Source organism: Danio rerio, chromosome 14 (genome assembly GCF_052040795.2).
Source record: "Danio rerio strain M-AB ecotype USA chromosome 14, GRCz13ab, whole genome shotgun sequence".
In the NCBI taxonomy this organism is placed as follows: domain Eukaryota; kingdom Metazoa; phylum Chordata; class Actinopteri; order Cypriniformes; family Danionidae; genus Danio; species Danio rerio.
In genome coordinates this window covers 32,910,678-32,936,081 of record NC_141034.1, presented here as the reverse complement: position 1 = coordinate 32,936,081, position 25,404 = coordinate 32,910,678, and the positions used below count along the sequence as shown (strand labels likewise).

Here is a 25,404-nt window from a genome sequence, read left to right as displayed (position 1 = left end):
ACAATAGTGAATTTACATTGTATTTAAATGATGATGGTCCAGGATCAACATTAGTGAATTTACACTTTATTTAAATGATGATGGTCCAGGATCAACATTAGTGAATTTACACTGTATTTAAATTATGACGATCCAGGATCAACAAGAGTGAATTTACACTGGATTTAAATGATGATGGCCCAGGATCAACAATAGTGAATTTACACTGTATTTAAATGATGATGGTCCAGGATCAACATTAGTGAATTTACACTGTATTTAAATGATGACGGTCCAGGATCAACATTAGTGAATTTACACTGTATTTAAATGATGATGGTCCAGGATCAACAATAGTGAATATACACTGTATTTAAATGTTTATGATGGTCCCGATCAACAATAGTGAATTTACACTGTATTTAAATGATGATGGTCCTGGATCAAAAATAGTGAATTTAAACTGTATTTAAATGATGATGGTCCAGGATCAACACTAGTGAATTTACACTGTATTTTAATGATGATGGTCCAGGATCAACATTAGTGAATTTACATTGTATTTAAATGTTTATGACAGTCCAGGATCAAAAATAGTGAATATACACTGTATTTAAATGTTTATGATGTTCCCGGATCAACAATAGTGAATTTACACTGTATTTAAATGATGATGGTCCAGGATCAACATTAGTGAATTTACACTGTATATAAATGATGATGGTCGAGGATCAAAAATAGAAAAATCACACTGTAATTTTATTGAAGTTTTGATTGGTTTTTTATTTCAGTTGACTGGAAAGTTGAGACTATGATCAGGACAGATTGTGAAGCAGAGATCAAGGAGGAGTTTCCAAATCATTTAGAAGGCAGAATCGAACCCAGGTTGCATTGAATACAAGTGTGCCAAGCATTGGCACACTAACCACTACGCCATTGGGACTGACTGATAACACTGTACATAAATGATAGTGATGGTCTAGAATCAACTTTAGCAAGTTTCCACTGTAATTAACAGTTTAGGTGGTCCAGGATCAACATTAGTGAATTTACACTGTATTTAAATGATGATGGTCCAGGATAAACAATAGTGAATATACACTGTATTTAAATGTTTATGATGGTCCCGGATCAACAATAGTGAATTTACACCGTATTTAAATGATGATGGTCCAGGATCAACATTAGTGAATTTACACTGTATTTAAATGATGATGGTCCAGGATCAACAATAGTGAATTTACACTGGATTTAAATGATGATGGTCCCGGATCAACATTAGTGAATTTACACTGTATTTAAATGATGATGGTCCAGGATCAACAATAGTGAATTTACACTGTATTTAAATGATGATGGTCCAGGATCAACATTAGTGAATTTACACTGTATTTAAATGTTTATGATGGTCCAGGATCAACAATAGTGAATATACACTGTATTTAAATGATGATGGTCCAGGATCAACAATAGTGAATTTACACTGTATTTAAATGATGATGGTCCTGGATCAAAAATAGTGAATTTACACTGTATTTAAATGATGATGGTCCAGGATCAACAATAGTGAATTTACACTGTATTTAAATGATAATGGTCCAGGATCAACATTAGTGAATTTACACTGTATTTAAATGATGATGGTCCAGGATCAACAATAGTGAATTTACACTGGATTTAATTGATTATGGCCCAGGATCAACAATAGTGAGATTACACTGTATTTAAATAATGATGGTCCAGGATCAACAATAGTGAATTTACACTGTATTTAAATGTTTATGATGGTTAAAGATCAACATTAGTGAATTTACACTTTATTTAAATGATGATGGTCCAGGATCAACAATAGTGAATATACACTGTATTTAAATGATGATGGTCCAGGATCAACAATGGTGAATATCCACTGTATTTAAATGTTTATGATGGTCCCGGATCATCAATAGTGAATTTACACTGTATTTAAATGATGATGGTCCTGGATCAACAATAGTGAATTTACACTGGATTTGAATGATGATGGTCCAGGATCAACATTAGTGAATTTACACTGTATTTAAATGATGATGGTCCAGGATCAACATTAGTGAATTTACACTGTATTTATATGATGATGGTCCATGATCAACAAGAGTGAATTTACACTGTATTTAAATGTTTATGATGGTTCAGGATCAACATTAGTGAATTTACACTGTATTTAAATGATGATGGTCCAGGATCAACAATAGTGAATATACACTGTATTTAAATGATGATGGTCCAGGATCAACATTAGTGAATTTACACTGTATTTAAATGATGATGGTCCAGGATCAACATTAGTGAATTTACACTGTATTTATATGATGATGGTCCATGATCAACAAGAGTGAATTTACACTGTATTTAAATGTTTATGATGGTTCAGGATCAACATTAGTGAATTTACACTGTATTTAAATGATGATGGTCCAGGATCAACAATAGTGAATATACACTGTATTTAAATGATGATGGTCCAGGATCAACAATAGCAAGTTTACACTGTAATTAACAGTTTAGGTGGTCCAGCATCAACATTAGTGAATTTACACTTTATTTAAATGATGGTCCAGGATCAACAATAGTGAATTTACACTGTATTTAAATGATGATGGTCCAGGATCAACAATAGTGAATTTACACTGTATTTAAATGATGATGGTCCAGGATCAACAATAGTGAATATACACTGTATTTAAATGTTTATGATGGTCCCGGATCAACAATAGTGAATTTACACTGTATTTAAATGATAATGGTCCAGGATCAACAATAGTGAATTTACACTGTATTTAAATGATGATGGTCCAGGATCAAAAATAGTGAATTTAAACTGTATTTAAAGGATGATGGTCCAGGATCAACAATAGTGAATTTACACTGTATTTTAATGATGATGGTCCAGGATCAACATTAGTGAATTTACACTTTATTTAAATGATGATGGTCTAGGATCAACAATAGTGAATTTACACTGTATTTAAATGATGATGGTCCAGGATCAACATTAGTAAATTTACACTGTATTTAAATGATGACGGTCCAGGATCAACATTAGTGAATTTACACTGTATTTAAATGATGATGGTCCAGGATCAACAATAGTGAATATACACTGGATTTAAATGATGATGGTCCAGGATCAACATTAGTGAATTTACACTGTTTTTAAATGATAATGGTCCAGGATTAACATTAGTGAATTTACACTGTATTTAAATGATGATGGTCCAGGATCAACAATAGTGAATATACACTGGATTTAAATGATGATGGTCCAGGATCAACAATAGTGAATTTACACTGGATTTAAATGATGATGGTCCAGGATCAACAATAGCAAGTTTACACTGTAAATAACAGTTTAGGTGGTCCAGCATCAACATTAGTGAATTTACACTTTATTTAAATGATGGTCCAGGATCAACAATAGTGAATTTACACTGTATTTAAAGGGGTGGTCCAGAATGTAATTTTAAGGCTTGGTTGTGTTTATAAGATGCAAAGCAATGTGTGCTTATGTTTCACTTGACGGAAATCGCGTAATTTTTTCATATATCTCACTTTGATTATACACAGCTACTCAGCTAACATGAAAACGACTGTCATATTTCCTAGTTCCTCTAAAAGGCCCGCCCTTAAGTGACTCTGATTGGTCATCGACATAATGTGCTGCTATTGGCGGATCGGCTCCACGTCACGCCCGTAAAAGCACACGCTTTTCTGCTGTGTAAACATGAAGTCAACCTCGCGCCCGCTCTCTAAAATAACATCTGACAAGTGTCTGTAACTAACGAGTGAAAAAGGGGTGCGGCTCCTTTAACAGCGTCTGTGTGTGCGTCTATGTGTGTGTTTGTGTGGTGTGAACTTTCTGTAACAAGCGCAAGAGCGCGGGACTTTCTTTTTCTCTGATTCTCGGATTAAGTTATTTTCTGTAATATATCGTGACAGAAGAATAAAGCACAAGATGTGAGATGCTACCTGTTGAGCCTTGATTTATTATTCTGCTGCTACCACTAGTCAGGTAAGCTAATCTGTGTTTTTTAACTCTATGCGTCATGACGTCTTTCACGAGTATCCGGAATATGCAGGTGTAAGTAATATAAATCATCCACATATCTTTTGCGACTTCATTATCTGAGATGTGAAACACATGAAAAAGCCAAGACAATCAGTGCAGTCGCGCACACACATAAGAGATCGTGCTGGTGGAGTGAGTGTGTGTTTACAGGAGTTTGGCTGATAAATGTGAGTTTGTAGCTAAATCGTTTGCCCGCAAAGCAGCATTTCGCATTGTTTACATCATTGCTACAGCATACAGTTAACGCTAGACACTGTACATGTCATGATCAATTTTAAAAAATAAAAACACTTACTTGTAGATCACAACTTCTGCTTTGAGGAGATTTTAGCCGAATCCAGCACTGAACTGGGAGAGATTCTGGAGCTGTTTTGTCAAATCATGCTTGCTGAGTATTTTATAATTCTCTGGAAGTTAATTAATATTGAACTAAAGGCACTTCTGTCTTTGTGTCGTGTCCTTTGGAAGCCCAAATACAGAAACAGACGAAGCTCTGTGGAAACAGCCGTGTTTAGATGCATTTTTAGCTTCATCTCTGCTATAACGTTACAGCACCTCTGGCCACGGACCTTACCTGCATGCGCAGTGTGGGATGCGCAGTAAACGAACTTGTGATGTCACAGGGGGCGGAAGTATTTTTTTGTAGTCCCCAAAATTCGTTCATTGTAGGCTTTGCTAAGCTAACTCTGTAAAAACCAAGGTCTCCCTTAGCATTGAACTTAGAACTTTTTACATTCAGAGATGCTGTTTATTTTCACACAGCTACATTACACATCAACTAAAGTTTAAAATATGAGATCGTAGTGGACCACCCCTTTAAATGATGATGGTCCAGGATCAACAATAGTGAATTTACACTGTATTTAAATGATGATGGTCCAGGATCAACAATAGTGAATTTACACTGGATTTAAATGATGATGGTCCAGGATCAACAATAGTGAATATACACTGTATTTAAATGTTTATGATGGTCCCGGATCAACAATAGTGAATTTACACTGTATTTAAATGATAATGGTCCAGGATCAACAATAGTGAATTTACACTGTATTTAAATGATGATGGTCCAGGATCAAAAATAGTGAATTTAAACTGTATTTAAAGGATGATGGTCCAGGATCAACAATAGTGAATTTACACTGTATTTTAATGATGATGGTCCAGGATCAACATTAGTGAATTTACACTTTATTTAAATGATGATGGTCTAGGATCAACAATAGTGAATTTACACTGTATTTAAATGATAATGGTCCAGGATCAACATTAGTAAATTTACACTGTATTTAAATGATGACGGTCCAGGATCAACATTAGTGAATTTACACTGTATTTAAATGATGATGGTCCAGGATCAACAATAGTGAATATACACTGGATTTAAATGATGATGGTCCAGGATCAACATTAGTGAATTTACACTGTTTTTAAATGATAATGGTCCAGGATTAACATTAGTGAATTTACACTGTATTTAAATGATGATGGTCCAGGATCAACAATAGTGAATTTACACTGGATTTAAAGGATGATGGCCCAGGATCAACAATAGTGAAATTACACTGTATTTTAATGATGATGGTCCAGGATCAACATTAGTGAATTTACACTTTATTTAAATGAAGATGGTCCAGGATCAACAATAGTGAATTTACACTGTATTTAAATGATGATGGTCCTGGATCAAAAATAGTGAATTTAAACTGTAATTAAATGATGATGGTCCAGGATCAACAATAGTGAATTTACACTGTATTTAAATGATGATGGCCCAGGATCAACATTAGTGAATTTACACTGTATTTAAATGTTTTTGGTGGTCCAGGATCAACATTAGTGAATTTACACTGTATTTAAATGATGATGGTCCAGGATCAACAATAGTGAATTTACACTGTATTTAAATGATGTTGGTCCAGGATCAACAATAGTAAATTTACACTGTATTTAAATGATGATGGTCCTGGATCAACAATAGTGAATTTACACTGTATTTAAATGATGATGGTCCAGGATCAACAATAGAGAATTTACACTGTATTTAAATGATGATGTTCCAGGATCAACATTAGTGAATTTACACTTTATTTAAATGATGATGGTCCAGGATCAACAATAGTGAATTTACACTGTATTTAAATGATCATGGTCCAGGATCAACAATAGTGAATTTACATTGTATTTAAATGTTTACGACGGTCCAGGATCAACAATAGTGAATATACACAGGATTTAAATGTTTATGATGGGGCCGGATCAACAATAGTGAATATACACTGTATTTAAATGATGATGGTCCAGGATCAACAATAGTGAATTTGCACTGGATTTAAATGATGATGGTCCAGGATCAACATTAGTGAATTTACACTGTATTTAAATGTTTCTGATGGTCCAGGATCAACAATAGTGAATTTACACTGTATTTAAATGATGATGTTCTTGGATCAAAAATAGTGAATATACACTGAATTTAAATGTTTATGATGGTCCCAGATCAACAATAGTGAATTTACACTGTATTTAAATGATGATGGTCCTGGATCAAAAATAGTAAATTTATACTGTATTTAAACGATGTTGGTCCAGGATCAACATTAGTGAATTTACACTGTATTTAAATGATGATGGTCCAGGATCAACATTAGTGAATTTACACTGTATATAAATGATGATGGTCGAGGATCAAAAATAGAAAAATTACATTGTATTTTTATTGGTTTTTTTACTTTAGTTGACTGGAAAGTTGAGACTATGGTAAGGACAGATTGTGAAGCAGAGATCAAGGTGGAGTTTCCAAATCATTTAGAAGGCAGATTTGAACCCAGGTTGCCATGAATACAAGTGTGCCAAGCATTGGCACACTAACCGATGCCATTGGGACTGACTAATAACACTGTAAATAAATGATAGTGATGGTCTAGAATCAACTTTAGCAAGTTTACACTGTAATTAACAGTTTAGGTGGTCCAGAATCAACATTAGTGAATTTACACTTTATTTAAATGATGATGGTCCAGGATCAACATTAGTGAATTTACACTGTATTTATATGATGATGGTCCATGATCAACAAGAGTGAATTTACACTGTATTTAAATGTTTATGATGGTTCAGGATCAACATTAGTGAATTTACACTGTATTTAAATGATGATGGTCCAGGATCAACAATAGTGAATTTACACTGTATTTAAATGTTTATGATGGTTAAGGATCAACATTAGTGAATTTACACTGTATTTAAATGATGATGGTCCAGGATCAACATTAGTGATTTTACACTGTATTTAAATGATAATGGTCCAGGATCAACATTAGTGAATTTACACTTTATTTAAATGATGATGGTCCAGGATCAACAAAAGTGAATTTACACTGTATTTAAATGATGATGGTCCAGGATCAACAATAGTGAATTTACACTGTATTTAAATGTTTATGATGGTTCAGGATCAACAATGGTGAATATCCACTGTATTTAAATGTTTATGATGGTCCCGGATCAACAATAGTGAATTTACACTGTATTTAAATGATGATGGTCCAGGATCAAAAATAGTGAATTTACACTGTATTTAAATGATGATGGTCCTGGATCAAAAATAGTTAATTTAAACTGTAATTTAATTATGATGGTCCAGGATCAACATTAGTGAAATTACACTGTATTTAAATGATGATGGTCCTGGATCAAAAATAGTCAATTTAAACTGTAATTAAATGATGATGGTCCAGGATCAACAATAGTGAATTTACACTGGATTTAAATGATGATGGTCCAGGATCAACATTAGTGAATTTACACTTTGTTTAAATAATGATGGTCCAGGATCAACAATAGTGAATTTACACTGTATTTAAATGATGATGGTCCAGGATCAACATTAGTGAATTTACACTGTATTTAAATGATGATCGTCCAGGATCAACATTAGTGAATTTACACTGGATTTAAATGATGATGGTCCAGGATCAACATTAGTAAATTTACAATGTATTTAAATGATGATGGTCCAGGATTAACAATAGTGAATTTACATTGTATTTAAATGTTTATGACAGTCCAGGATCAACAATAGTGAATATACACTGGATTTAAATGTTTATGATGGTGCCGGATCAACAATAGTGAATTTACACTGTATTTAAATGATGATGGTCCAGGATCAACAATAGTGAATTTACACTGTATTTAAATGATGATGGTCCAGAATCAACATTAGTGAATTTACACTTTATTTAAATAATGATGGTCCAGGATCAACAATAGTGAATTTACACTGTATTTGAACGATGATGGTCCAGGATCAACATTAGTGAATTTACACTGTATTTAAATGTTTATGATGGTCCAGGATCAACAATAGTGAATTTACACTGTATTTAAATGATGATGGTCCTGGATCAAAAATAGTGAATTTAAACTGTATTTAAATGATGATGGTCCAGGATCAACAATAGGGAATATACACTGTATTTAAATGATGATGGTTCTGGATTAAAAATAGTGAATTTACACTGTATTTAAATGATGATGGTCCAGGATCAACAATAGTGAATTTACACTGGATTTAAATGATGATGGTCCAGGATCAACAATAGTGAATATACACTGTATTTAAATGTTTATGATGGTCCCGGATCAACAATAGTGAATTTACACTGTATTTAAATGATGACGGTCAAGGATCAACAATAGCAAGTTTACACTGTAATTAACAGTTTAGGTGGTCCAGGATCAACATTAGTGAATTTACACTTTATTTAAATAATGATGGTCCAGGATCAACAATAGTGATTTTACACTGTATTTAAATGATAATGGTCCAGGATCAACATTAGTGAATTTACACTGTATTTAAATGATGATGGTCCAGGATCAACAAAAGTGAATTTACACTGTATTTAAATGATGATGGTCCAGGATCAACAATAGTGAATTTACACTGTATTTAAATGATGATGGTCCAGGATCAACAATAGTGAATTTACACTGTATTTAAATGTTTATGATGGTTAAGGATCAACATTAGTGAATTTACACTGTATTTAAATGATGATGGTCCAGGATCAACATTAGTGATTTTACACTGTATTTAAATGATAATGGTCCAGGATCAACATTAGTGAATTTACACTTTATTTAAATGATGATGGTCCAGGATCAACAAAAGTGAATTTACACTGTATTTAAATGATGATGGTCCAGGATCAACAATAGTGAATTTACACTGTATTTAAATGTTTATGATGGTTCAGGATCAACAATGGTGAATATCCACTGTATTTAAATGTTTATGATGGTCCCGGATCAACAATAGTGAATTTACACTGTATTTAAATGATGATGGTCCAGGATCAAAAATAGTGAATTTACACTGTATTTAAATGATGATGGTCCTGGATCAAAAATAGTTAATTTAAACTGTAATTTAATTATGATGGTCCAGGATCAACATTAGTGAAATTACACTGTATTTAAATGATGATGGTCCTGGATCAAAAATAGTCAATTTAAACTGTAATTAAATGATGATGGTCCAGGATCAACAATAGTGAATTTACACTGGATTTAAATGATGATGGTCCAGGATCAACATTAGTGAATTTACACTTTGTTTAAATAATGATGGTCCAGGATCAACAATAGTGAATTTACACTGTATTTAAATGATGATGGTCCAGGATCAACATTAGTGAATTTACACTGTATTTAAATGATGATCGTCCAGGATCAACATTAGTGAATTTACACTGGATTTAAATGATGATGGTCCAGGATCAACATTAGTAAATTTACAATGTATTTAAATGATGATGGTCCAGGATTAACAATAGTGAATTTACATTGTATTTAAATGTTTATGACAGTCCAGGATCAACAATAGTGAATATACACTGGATTTAAATGTTTATGATGGTGCCGGATCAACAATAGTGAATTTACACTGTATTTAAATGATGATGGTCCAGGATCAACAATAGTGAATTTACACTGTATTTAAATGATGATGGTCCAGAATCAACATTAGTGAATTTACACTTTATTTAAATAATGATGGTCCAGGATCAACAATAGTGAATTTACACTGTATTTGAACGATGATGGTCCAGGATCAACATTAGTGAATTTACACTGTATTTAAATGTTTATGATGGTCCAGGATCAACAATAGTGAATTTACACTGTATTTAAATGATGATGGTCCTGGATCAAAAATAGTGAATTTAAACTGTATTTAAATGATGATGGTCCAGGATCAACAATAGGGAATATACACTGTATTTAAATGATGATGGTTCTGGATTAAAAATAGTGAATTTACACTGTATTTAAATGATGATGGTCCAGGATCAACAATAGTGAATTTACACTGGATTTAAATGATGATGGTCCAGGATCAACAATAGTGAATATACACTGTATTTAAATGTTTATGATGGTCCCGGATCAACAATAGTGAATTTACACTGTATTTAAATGATGACGGTCAAGGATCAACAATAGCAAGTTTACACTGTAATTAACAGTTTAGGTGGTCCAGGATCAACATTAGTGAATTTACACTTTATTTAAATGATGATGGTCCAGGATCAACAATAGTGAATTTACACTGTATTTAAATGATGATGGTCCAGGATCAACAATAGTGAATTTACACTGGATTTAAATGATGATGGTCCAGGATCAACATTAGTGAATTTACACTGTATTTAAATGATTATGGTCCAGGATCAACAATAGTGAATTTACACTGTATTTAAATGATGATGGTCCAGGATCAACAATAGTGAATTTACACTGTATTTAAATGTTTATGATGGTCCTGGATCAACAATAGGGAATATACACTGTATTTAAATGATGATGGTTCTGGATCAAAAATAGTGAATTTACACTGTATTTAAATGATGATGGTCCAGGATCAACAATAGTGAATATACACTGTATTTAAATGTTTATGATGGTCCCGGATCAACAATAGTGTATTTACACTGTATTTAAATGATGATGGTCCAGGATCAACAATAGCAAGTTTACACTGTAATTAACAGTTTAGGTGGTCCAGGATCAACATTAGTGAATTTACACTGTATTTAAATGTTTATGATGGTCCCGGATCAACAATAGTGAATTTACACTGTATTTAAATGATGATGGTCCAGGATCAACAATAGGGAATTTACACTGTATTTAAATGATGATGGTCCAGGATCAACAATAGTGAATTTACACTGTATTTAAATGATGATGGTCCAGGATCAACAATAGTGAATTTACACTGTATTTAAATGTTTATGATGGTCCCGGATCAATAATAGTGAATTTACACTGTATTTAAATGATGATGGTCCAGGATCAACAATAGCAAGTTTACACTGTAATTAACAGTTTAGGTGGTCCAGGATCAACATTAGTGAATTTACACTTTATTTAAATGATGATGGTCCAGGATCAACAATAGTGAATTTACACTGTATTTAAATGATGATGGTCCAGGATCAACAATAGTGAATTTACACTGGATTTAAATGATGATGGTCCAGGATTAACATTAGTGAATTTACACTGTATTTAAATGATGATGGTCCAGGATCAACAATAGTGAATTTACACTGTATTTAAATGATGATGGTCCAGGATCAACAATAGCAAATTTACACTGTATTTAAATGATGATGGTCCAGGATCAACAATAGTAAATTTACACTGTATTTAAATGATGATGGCTAAGGATCAACAATAGAGAAATTACACTGTATTTAAATTATGATGGTCCAGGATCAACAATAGTGAATTTACACTGTATTTAAATGATGATGATCCAGGATCAACATTAGTGAATTTACACTGTATTTAAATGATGACGGTCCAGGATCAACATTAGTGAATTTACACTGTATTTAAATGATGATGGTCCAGGATCAACAATAGTGAATATACACTGTATTTAAATGTTTATGATGGTCCAGCATCAACATTAGTGAATTTACACTTTATTTAAATGATGATGGTCCAGGATCAACAATAGTGAATTTACACTGTATTTAAATGATGATGGTCCAGGATCAACAATAGTGAATTTACACTGTATTTAAATGATGATGGTCCAGGATCAACAATAGTGAATTTACACTGTATTTAAATGATGATGGCCCAGGATCAACAATAGTGAAATTACACTGTATTTAAATGGTGATGGTCCAGGATCAACAATAGTGAATTTACACTGTATTTAAATGATGATGGTCCAAGATCAACATTAGTGAATTTACACTGTTTTTAAATGATGATGGTCCAGGATCAACAATAGTGAATTTACACTGTATTTAATTGTTTATGACAGTCCAGGATCAACAATAGTGAATGTACACTGTATTTAAATGTTTATGATTGTCCAGGATCAACAATAGTGAATTTACGCTGTATTTAAATGATGATGGTCCAGGATCAACATTAGTGAATTTACACTGTATTTAAATGATGATGGTCCAGGATCAACAATAGTGAATTTACACTGTATTTAAGTGATGATGGTCCAGGATCAACAATAGTGAATTTACACTGTATTTAAATGTTTATGACGGTCCAGGATCAACAATAGTGAATGTACACTGTATTTAAATGTTTATGATCGTCCAGGATCAACAATAGTGAATTTACGCTGTTATTAAATGATGATGGTCCAGGATCAACAATAGTGAATTTACACTGGATTTAAATGATGATGGTCCAGGATCAACAATAGTGAATGTACACTGTATTTAAATGTTTATGATGGTCCAGGATCAACAATAGTTAATTTACACTGGATTTAAATGATGATGGTCCAGGATCAACATCAGTGAATTTACACTGTATATAAATGATGATGGTCCAGGATCAAAAATAGAAAAGTTACACTGTATTTTTATTGAAGTTTTTTACTTTAGTTGACTGGAATTGAGATTATGGTGAGGACAACTTGTGAAGCAGAGATCAAGGAGGAGTTGCCAAATCATTTAGAAGGCAGATTCGAACGCAGGTTGCCATGAATACAAGTGTGCCAAGCAATGGTGCATTAACCACTACGCCGTTGGGACTGACTGAGAACACTGTATATAAATGATAGTGATGGTCTAGAATCAACTTTAGCAAGTTTACACTGTAATTAACAGTTTAGGTGGTCCAGGATCAACATTAGTGAATTTACACTTTATTTAAATGATGATGGTCCAGGATCAACAATAGTGAATTTACACTGGATTTAAATGATGATGGTCCAAGATCAACAATAGTGAATATACATTATATTTAAATGTTTATGATGGTCCCGGATTAACAATAGTGAATTTACACTGTATTTAAATGATGATGGTCCAGGATCAACATTAGTGAATTTACACTGTTTTTAAGTGATGATGGTCCAGGATCAACAATAGTGAATTTACACTGTATTTAAATGTTTATGACGGTCCAGGATCAACAATAGTGAATGTACACTGTATTTAAATGTTTATGATCGTCCAGGATCAACAATAGTGAATTTACGCTGTTATTAAATGATGATGGTCCAGGATCAACATTAGTGAATTTACACTGGATTGAAATGATGATGGTCCAGGATCAAAAATAGTGAATTTACACTGTATTTAAATGATGATGGTCCAGAATCAACATTAGTGAATTTACACTGTATTTAAATGATGATGGTCCAGGATCAACAATAGTGAATTTACACTGTATTTAAATGTTTATGATGGTCCAGGATCAACAATAGTGAATTTACACTGTATTTAAATGTTTATGATGGTCCAGGATCAACAATAGTTAATTTAAACTGTATTTATATGATGATGGTCCAGGATCAACAATAGTGAATTTACACTGTATTTAAATGTTTATGATGGTCCCCGATCAACAATAGTGAATTTACACTGTATTTAAATGATGATGGTCCAGCATCAACAATAGTGAATTTACACTGGATTTAAATCTATATGATGGTCCAAGATCAACATTAGTGAATTTACATTGTATTTAAATGATGATGGTCCAGGATCAACATCAGTGAATTTACACTGTATATAAATGATGATGGTCCAGGATCAAAAATAGAAAAGTTACACAGTATTTTTATTGAAGTTTTTTACTTTAGTTGACTGGAAAGTTGAGATTATGGTGAGGACAAATTGTGAAGCAGAGATCGAGGAGGAGTTGCCAAATCATTAGGAAGGCAGATTCGAACCCAGGTTGCCATGAATACAAGTGTGCCAAGCATTGGCGCACTAACCACTACGCCATTGGGACTGACTGATAACACTGTATATAAATGATAGTGATGGTCTAGAATAAACTTTAGCAAGTTTACACTGTAATTAACAGTTTAGGTGGTCCAGGATTAACATTAGTGAATTTACACTGTATTTAAATTATGACGATCCAGGATCAACAATAGTGAATTTACACTGTATTTAAATGATGATGGTCCAGGATCAACATTAGTGAATTTACACTGTATTTAAATGATGATGGTCCAGGATCAACTATAGTGAATATACACTGTATTTAAATGTTTATGATGGTCCCGGATCAACAATAGTGAATTTACACTGTATTTAAATGATGATGGTCCAGGATCAACAATAGTGAATTCACACTGTATTTAAATGATGATGGTCCAGGATCAACAATAGTGAATTTACACTGTATTTTAATGATGATGGTCCAGGATCAACATTAGTGAATTTACACTTTATTTAAATGATGATGGTCCAGGATCAACAATAGTAAATTTACACTGTATTTAAATGATCATGGTCCAGGATCAACATTAGTGAATTTACACTGTATTTAAATGATGATGGTCCAGGATCAACAATAGTGAATATACACTGTATTTAAATGATGATGGTCCTGCATCAACAATAGTGAATTTACATTGTATTTAAATGATGATGGTCCAGGATCAACATTAGTGAATTTACACTTTATTTAAATGATGATGGTCCAGGATCAACATTAGTGAATTTACACTGTATTTAAATTATGACGATCCAGGATCAACAAGAGTGAATTTACACTGGATTTAAATGATGATGGCCAAGGATCAACAATAGTGAATTTACACTGTATTTAAATGATGATGGTCCAGGATCAACATTAGTGAATTTACACTGTATTTAAATGATGACGGTCCAGGATCAACATTAGTGAATTTACACTGTATTTAAATGATGATGGTCCAGGATCAACAATAGTGAATTTACACTGTATTTAAATGATGATGGTCCAGGATCAACAATAGTGAATTTACACTGTATTTAAATGATGATGGTCCTGGATCAAAAATAGTGAATTTAAACTGTATTTAAATGATGATGGTCCAGGATCAACACTAGTGAATTTACACTGTATTTAAATGATGATGGTCCAGGATCAACATCAGTGAATTTACACTGTATATAAATGATGATGGTCCAGGATCAAAAATAGAAATCTTACACTGTATTTTTAATTAAGTTTTGATTGGTTTTTTACTTTAGTTGACTGGAAAGTGAAGACTATGGTGAGGACAGATTGTGAAGCAGAGATCAAGGAGGAGTTTCCAAATCATTTAGAAGGCAGAATCGAACCCAGGTTGCATTGAATACAAGTGTGTCAAGCATTGGCACACTAACCACTACGCCATTGGGACTGACTGATAACACTGTACATAAATGATAGTGATGGTCTAGAATCAACTTTAGCAAGTTTACACTGTAATTAACAGTTTAGGTGGTCCAGGATCAACATTAGTGAATTTACACTGTATTTAAATGATGATGGTCCAGGATAAACAATAGTGAATTTACACTGTATTTAAATGATGATGGTCCAGGATCACCAATAGTGAATTTACACTGGATTTAACTGATGATGGTCCAGGATCAACATTAGTGAATTTACACTGTATTTAAATGATGATGGTCCAGGATCAACATTAGTGAATTTAGACTGTATATAAATGATGATGGTTGAGGATCAAAAATAGAAAAAATACATTGTAATTTTATTGAAGTTTTTATTGGTTTTTTACTTTAGTTGACTGGAAAGTTAAACTATGGTCAGGACATATTGTGGAGGAGAGATCAAGAAGGAATTTCCAAATTATTTAGAAGGCATATTCGAACCCAGGCTGCCATGAATACAAGTGTGCCAAGCATTGGCGCAGTAACCACTACGCCATTGGGACTGACTGATAACACTTTACATAAATGATAGTGATGGTCTAGAATCAACTTTAGCAAGTTTACACTGTAATTAACAGTTTAGGTGGTCCAGGATCAACATTAGTGAATTTACACTTTATTTAAATGATGATGGTCCAGGATCAACAATAGTGAATTTACAATGTATTTAAATGATGATGGTCCAGGATCAACAATAGTGAATATACACTGTATTTAAATGTTTATGATGGTCCCGGATCAACAATAGTGAATTTACACTGTATTTAAATGATGATGGTCCAGGATCAACAATAGTGAATTTACACTGGATTTAAATGATGATGGTCCCGGATCAACATTAGTGAATTTACACTGTATTTAAATGATGATGGTCCAGGATCAACATTAGTGAATTTACACTTTATTTAAATGATGATGGTCCAGGATCAACAATAGTGAATTTACACTGTATTTAAATGATGATGGTCCAGGATCAACATTAGTGAATTTACACTGTATTTAAATTATGACGATCCAGGATCAACAAGAGTGAATTTACACAGGATTTAAATGATGATGGCCCAGGATCAACAATAGTGAATTTACACTGTATTTAAATGATGATGGTCCAGGATCAACATTAGTGAATTTACACTGTATTTAAATGATGACGGTCCAGGATCAACATTAGTGAATTTACACTGTATTTAAATGATGATGGTCCAGGATCAACAATAGTGAATATACACTGTATTTAAATGTTTATGATGGTCCCGGATCAACAATAGTGAATTTACACTGTATTTAAATGATGATGGTCCAGGATCAACAATAGTGAATTTACACTGTATTTAAATGATGATGGTCCTGGATCAAAAATAGTGAATTTAAACTGTATTTAAATGATGATGGTCCAGGATCAACACTAGTGAATTTACACTGTATTTTAATGATGATGGTCCAGGATCAACATTAGTGAATTTACATTGTATTTAAATGTTTATGATGTTCCCGGGTCAACAATAGTGAATTTACACTGTATTTAAATGATGATGGTCCAGGATCAACATTAGTGAATTTACACTGTATATAAATGATGATGGTCGAGGATCAAAAATAGAAAAATCACACTGTAATTTTATTGAAGTTTTGATTGTTTTTTTATTTCAGTTGACTGGAAAGTTGAGACTATGATCAGGACAGATTGTGAAGCAGAGATCAAGGAGGAGTTTCCAAATCATTTAGAAGGCAGAATCGAACCCAGGTTGCATTGAATACAAGTGTGTCAAGCATTGGCACACTAACCACTACGCCATTGGGACTGACTGATAACACTGTACATAAATGATAGTGATGGTCTAGAATCAACTTTAGCAAGTTTACACTGTAATTAACAGTTTAGGTGGTCCAGGATCAACATTAGTGAATTTACACTGTATTTAAATGATGATGGTCCAGGATCAACAATAGTGAATTTACACTGTATTTAAATGTTTATGACGGTCCAGGATCAACAATAGTGAATTTACACTGTATTTAAATGTTTATGATGGTCCCCGATCAACAATTGTGAATTTACACTGTATTTAAATGATGATGGTCCAGGATCAACAATAGTGAATTTACACTGTATTTAAATGTTTATGATGGTCCCCGATCAACAATTGTGAATTTACACTGTATTTAAATGATGATGGTCCCCGATCAACAATAGTGAATTTACACTGTATTTAAATGATGATGGTCCAGGATCAACATTAGTGAATTTACACTGTATTTAAATGATGATGGTCCAGGATCAGCAATAGTGAATTTACACTGGATTTAAATGATGATGGTCCAGGATCAAAATTAGTGAATTTGCACTGTATTTAAATGATGATGGTCCTGGATCAAAAATAGTGAATTTACACTGTTTTTAAATGATGATGGTCCAGGATCAACAATAGTGAATTTACACTGGATTTAAATGATGATGGTCCAGGATCAACATTAGGGAATTTACACTGTATTTAAATGATGATGGTCCAGGATCAACATTAGTGAATTTACACTGTATTTAAATGACGATGGTCCAGGATCAACAATAGTGAATTTACACTTTATTTAAATGATGATGGTCCAGGATCAACAATAGTGAATTTACGTTGTATTTAAATGATGATGGTCCAGGATCAACATTAGTGAATTTACACTTTATTTAAATGATGATGGTCCAGGATCAACAATAGTGAATTTACACTGGATTTAAATGATGATGGTCCAGGATCAACAATGGCAAATTTACACTGTATTTAAATGATGATGGTCCAGGATCAACAATAGTAAATTTACACTGTATTTAAATGATGATGGCTAAGGATCAACAATAGAGAAATTACACTGTATTTAAATGGTGATGGTCCAGGATCAACAATAGTGAATTTACACTGTATTTAAATGATGATGGTCCAGGATCAACATTAGTGAATTTACACTGTTTTTAAATTATGATGGTCCAGGATCAACAATAGTGAATTTACACTGTATTTAAATGATGATGATCCAGGATCAACATTAGTGAATTTACACTGTATTTAAATGATGGCGGTCCAGGATCAACATTAGTGAATTTACACTGTATTTAAATGATGATGGTCCAGGATCAACAATAGTGAATATACACTGTATTTAAATGATGATGGTCCAGGATCGACAATATTGAATTTACACTGTATTTAAATGATGATGGTCCAGGATCAACTTTGGCGATATTACACTGTATTAAAAAGACGATGGTCCAGGATCAACAATAGTGAATTTACACTGTATTAAAAATAATGATGGTCCAGGATCAACAATAGGGAATTTTTTAATTGAAGTTTTAATTATTATTTTTTTTTTCTTTTATTTAGTTGACAGGAAAGTAACGACTATGGTGAGGAAAGATTGTGAAGCAGAGATCAATGAGGTGTTCACTAACCACTACGCCACTGGTACTGATTACTTTATTTACTAACATGTAAATAAATGATAGTGATGGTCTAGAATCAACTTTACCAAGTTTACACTGTAATTAACAGTTTAGGTGGTCCAGGATAAACAATAATGAGTTTACACTGTATTTAAATGATGATGGTCCTGCATCAACATTAGTGAATTTACATTGTATTTAAATGTTTATGATGGTTTGGGATCAACATTAGTGTATTTACAAAGTATTAAAACTATGATGGTCCAGCATCAACAATAGTGAATTTACATTGTATTTAAATGATGATGGTCCAGGATCAACAATAGTGAACTCACACTGGATTTAAATGATGATGGTCCAGGATCAACAATAGTGAACTTACACTGTATTTTTATTGAAGTTTTGATTGTTTTTTTACTTTAGTTGACTGGAATGTTGAGACTTAGGTGAGGACAGATTGTGAAGTAGAGATCAAGGAGGAGTTGCCAAATCATTTAGAAGGCAGATTCAAACCCAAGTTGCCATGAATATCAGAGCCCAGCATTGGCGCACTAACCACTACGCCATTGGGACTGACTAAAGATACTTTACATAAATGATAGTGATGGTCTAGAATCAACTTTAGCAAATTTACACTGTAATTAACAGTTTAGGTGGTCCAGGATTAACAATAGTGAATTTACACTGTATTTAAAAGATGATGGTCCAGGATTAACAATAGGGAAATTTACACTGTATTTAAATGTTTATGATGGTCCAAGATCAACAATAGTGAATTTACACTGTATTTAAATGATGATGGTCCAGGATCAACATTAGTGAATTTACACTGTATCTAAATGATGATGATCCAGGATCAACAATAGTGAATTTACACTGTTTTTTAATTTAAGTTTTGCTTGTTTTTTTTCTTCTTCTTCTTTTATTTAGTTGACAGGAAAGTAAAGACTATGGTGAGGAAAGATTGTGAAGCAGAGATCAATGAGGTGTTGCCTAAGGACGTAGAAGAAGGATTCGATGCTAGGTTGCCATGAACACAATTGTCATAAGATTTGGCTCACTAACCACTACGCCACTGGTACTAGAATTAACTTTAGCAAGTTTACACTGTAATTAACAGTTTAGGTGGTCCAGGATCAACAATAATGAATTTACACTGTATTTAAATGATGATGGTCCAGGATCAAAAATAGAAAACTTACACTGTATTTTTATTGAAGTTTTGATTGTTTTTTTACTTTAGTTGACTGGAAAGTTGAGACTATGGTAGGGAAATTTACACTGTATTTAAATTTTTATGATGGTCCAAGATCAACAATAGTGAAATTACACTGTATTTAAATGATGATGGTCCAGGATCAACTTTGGCGATATTACACTGCGTTAAAATGATAATGGTCCAGGATCAACAATAGTGAATTTACACTGTTTTTTTAATTGAAGTTTTGATTGTTTTTTTTTCTTCTTTTATTTAGTTGACAGGAAAGTAAAAACTATGATGAGGAAAGATTGTGAAGCAGAGATCAATGAGGTGTTGCCTAAGGACCTAGAGGAGGGATTTGTTGCTAGGTTGCCATGAATACAATTGTCACAAGATTTGGCTCACTTACCACTACGCCACTGGTACTAGAATCAACTTTAGCAAGTTTACACTGTAATTAACAGTTTAGGTGGTCCAGGATCAACAATAATGAATTTACACTGTATTTAAATGATGATGGTCCAGGATCAACATTAGTGAATTTACACTGTATTTAAATGATGATCGTCCAGGATCAACAATAGTGAATTTACACTGGATTTAAATGATGATGGTCCAGGATCAACATTAGTGAATTTACACTGTATTTAAATGATGATCGTCCAGGATCAACATTAGTGAATTTACACTGTATTTAAATGATGATCGTCCAGGATCAACAATAGTGAATTAACACTGGATTTAAATGATGATGGTCCAGGATCAACATTAGTGAATTTACACTGTATTTAAATGATGATGGCCCAGGATCAACAATAGTGAATTTACGCTGTATATTAAATGATGATGGTCCAGGATCAACATTAGTGAATTTACACTGTATTTAAATGATGATGGTCCAGGATCAACATTAGTGAATTTACACTGTATTTAAATGATGATGGTCCAGGATCAGTATTACGGTAGATCCTTAAACCGCGAGTTGACAGGGAAAATGATGAGACCATTCGCTACACTAAAACTGCTGTCATGGAAAATTAAATGGATGTTCCTGACTGGTAGAAAATGAACAAACAATCCTATCCAAAACTTGCAAAATCAGCCAGATCACAACTCTGCATCTCGGCCTGTAGCCGCAGGAAAGGGTGTTCAGCTGCTGGACCCCGTGAGCGCAGGACTCTGCTAAAGCCTGTGGATTTAAATGTTCCTCCACAAAAGCACGTAGCCTAATCTTGGTGAGTAAAGGGTTTAAAATTCTAAATAAATATTAATTAAAATATATATTCATAATGTAGACAGAGTATACAGGCTAATGGTGGCATTATTCTTTTAATATTCAGCTTCACCGCCGCCCTAATGCCAGATTGTGAAGTGGAGAAACATCTTGCACAGCCTTTATCTTAATTTCGTTATTGCCAAAATACCCGTCATCATTTAGAGTTTATTTTAATTTGATTTGTTAAGCAATATTTCTTTTCATTGGAGTGTTGGCGAATTTAAAGGCAAAGTGTTAGAGTGCTGAGATGTTACGATGTTTCAGAGGACTTGTGTGTGAGTTTGTGTAAGATGTGTGTGCGTTTGTGTAAGAGAGAGAGAGAGAGAGAGAGAGAGAGAGAGAGAGAGAGAGAGAGAGCGCCAAGCGACGCACAGCCCCTCTCTCTGTCTCTCTCTCTCTCTCTGTCTCTCTCTCTCTCTCTCTCTCTCTCTCTCTCTCTCTCTCTCTCTCTCTCCCTCTCCTCTCTGACCGCGAGCCTAAGGTCGCATAGAAGGTATTCAGTTTCTGAATGGTTTAGGCTCAAGCCAACAGTTTGGTGACGCTGTCTGAGCCTTACGTCATACTTTTTTTTATTACGCCGGTAATACCAGATACCGAGGTAAAATATGGAGGCAGTTTGACGGTATCAAAATTTGGATACCGCCCAAGCCTACCGGATACCAGGGTAAAATATGGAGGCGGTTTGACGGTATCAAAATTTGGATACCGCCCAAGCCTAATATAAATGATAGTGATGGCCTAGAGTCAATTTCAGAGAGTTTACAGTGTAATTAATTGTTGAAGGTGGTCCAGGATCAACAATAGTGAATTTACACTATATTCAAATGTTTATTATGGTCCATCATCATTTAAATACAGTTTAAATTCACTAATGTTGATCCTGGACCATATTGTTGATCCTGGATCAGGTCGCCATAGCAGAATGAACCGCCAACTTATCCAGCAAATTTTTACGTTGCGGATGGCCTTCCAGCCGCAACCCATATTTGAGAAACATCCACACCCACATACACACTCATACACTATGGACAACTTAGCCTACTCAATTCACCTGCACCGCATGTCTTTGGACTGTGGGGGAAACCGGAGCACCTGGAGGAAACCCACGTGAACGCTGGGAGAACATGCAAACTCCACACAGAAAGGCCAACTTAGCCGAGGATTGAACCAGCAACCCAGCGACCTTTTTGCTGTGAGGCGACAGCACCACTGCGTTACATATAATATAATATAATATAATATAATATAATATAATATAATATAATATAATATAATATAATATAATATAATATAATATAATATAATATAATATAATATAATTTAATATAGGGCGAGGCAGTGGCGCAGTAGGTAGTGCTGTCGCCTCACAGCAAGAAGGTCGCTGGGTCGCTGATTCGAACCTCGGCTCAGTTGGTGTTTCTGTGTGGAGATTGCATGTTCTCCCTGCCTTCGCAAGGGTTTCCTCCAGGTGCTCCGGTTTCCCCTACAGTCCAAAGACATGCGGTACAGGTGAATTGGGTAGACTAAGTTATCCATAGTGTGTGTGTGAATGTGCGTGGATGTTTTAAAGAGATGGGTTGTGGCTGGAAGGGCATCCGCTGCGTAAAAACTTGCTGGATAAGTTGGTGGTTCATTCCGCTGTGGCGAACCCAGATTAATAAAGGGACTAAGCCGACAAGAAAATGAATGAATGAATATAATATAATAAAATACAATATAATATGATACGAGATGAGACGATACATAACGCAATGTAATGTAAGATAATATTTTATCATTTAATGAGGTACAAAATTCTTAAAGTCTTAAAATATTCTGACTTCATGATGCATATCAATCATTAATTGTGAGGAATTTATTTTTATGCGAAACTTTATTATTCTTTCTGTTCTGAAATCATGCTGGCTTCACTGTCTTTAATGCATTAAAAACTACACCATAGTGAAAATACAGAGCTCTCAATCACTGCAAGATGTGTGAACAGTAAACCGGGAGCGTTTGTCCAAAGTCAACAAGTTTTGCACGAGAACACAATATTCTAGAGAGAACACAAATTATATTTTTATTTTTCCACCACTACATTTTTCTTTGTACAGGTATGTTTTATACAGTATAGCCTAATTTCAGATTGCCAAAATTAGACTATTATGCTTTTACGTCATATGTTTTATTTATACAGTCTAATTTGATGTACTGCATTTAGTCTAACTGTATGGATGGTGATTACAGTGTAGTGGTTTCCTCAAAATTTTAATCACCGCAGATCAGCCTGTTATAATAAATGAATAGGGTTGGAATCAAAATTAGTAGCCCTCATTAATTTTTTTCCCAAATGATGTTGAGCAGTGCAAGAATTTTTTCACAGTATTTTCATTTAATATTTTATTCTAGAGAAATTTTTATTTGTTATATTTTGACTACAATGAAAGTAGCAGTTTTTTTTTTACCATTTTAAGGTCAATATTATAAGCCCCCTTAAGCAATATTTTTTACTTTGAAATTGCACTTTAAGCTCAATACTAGAATCTTGAAAAATGTCTAGTAAAATATTCTGTACTGTTATCATAGCAAAGAAAGAAATCAGTTATTTTACATGAGTTATTAAACCTATAATATTTGAAAATACATTGAAAAAATATAATTTCTTTTAAACAGAAATTGGGGGAAAATATACAGGGTGGCTAATAATTCAGGAGGGGTATTATTTCTGACTTCAAATGTGACTAAATAATCATATTCAAAAATCATAGAATTAAATATTCTGTTTAGGATCTTTATACTCGCAAATATTTTCTTTAATTGTGCATGTTCCCCCAATGAAAAAAAAAAATTAAATATACATTTTTAAAAATTGAATCAGAGCATTTGCTTGTAGAAAGTGTAAATCAAAACTAGCCACAAAAAAAAAAAAAAAAAAAAATATATATATATATATTTCCCAGTCAATCTATGGTGCTGTTCAGACATGTCTTCTATCTGTTTTCTCATGGGGACTCTTGACCCTGCCTTTGTGCTGTGCTCCAGAGCTTTTAATTACTTCAAAACCTCTAATTACTGATCTTACACAGATCAATTGTTCATCCCGAGTGCTGTGCCCACTGCAGTTTCTCAAAAACACAGTGGAGATCTCACGCTGGAAAAGAAAAAGTGCTGAATGCAGCAGATAAGTGTGAGTGGAAGTGAATAAGTTAGTTCAAGCACAAACTGGAAAATAACAAGGCCAACTAGTGCTCAGTGCAAACCCATAATGAAGCTCTAAATTAATTGTATAGACTATTGTTTTATTTAATTCATCGATAAAGATCCCATCATAGGCGACTACTGCAATACTAATGCACAGATTAAAGTAAATTTTGAAATGATTCATTATAATACTGGATTCTCAGCACAAATAATTATTGTTGTTTGTCGCTGATTTGTTTACATTGTTATTCATTTATTCATTCTTTCATTCATTCATTCATTCATTCATTTATTCGTTCATTTATTTATGTTTGTTTCTTTGTTTGTTTCTTATTGTGTTTGTTTAATTATTTAAGATATAACATCATGCTTGTACCACAGATAATAAATAAATAAATAAATAAATAAATAAAACAAAACAAACAGTACTCAGGCAGTCAAAGTAAATAATAGTTTGTCCCAAGTTAAATATAGTAATTCTGGTGTCTCATAGGCTTGTGTGAGCTC

General features: G+C 33.3%; 1 protein-coding gene and 1 long non-coding RNA gene across 2 annotated transcripts in view; one reads left to right on the top strand and one right to left on the bottom strand.

Annotated features, from left to right (window-relative positions):
* The window catches only part of tenm2a (teneurin transmembrane protein 2a), a 1,216,147-nt gene that overhangs the window by 986,350 nt on the left and 204,393 nt on the right, over nucleotides 1–25,404 (bottom strand). The gene's annotated exons all lie outside the window — the stretch shown is intronic.
* Nucleotides 19,128–21,306, top strand: LOC147840831 (uncharacterized). Its single transcript, XR_015507579.1, has 4 exons — nucleotides 19,128–19,562; nucleotides 19,611–20,102; nucleotides 20,508–20,679; nucleotides 20,908–21,306. It is a non-coding gene; the product is annotated as an uncharacterized LOC147840831 (long non-coding RNA).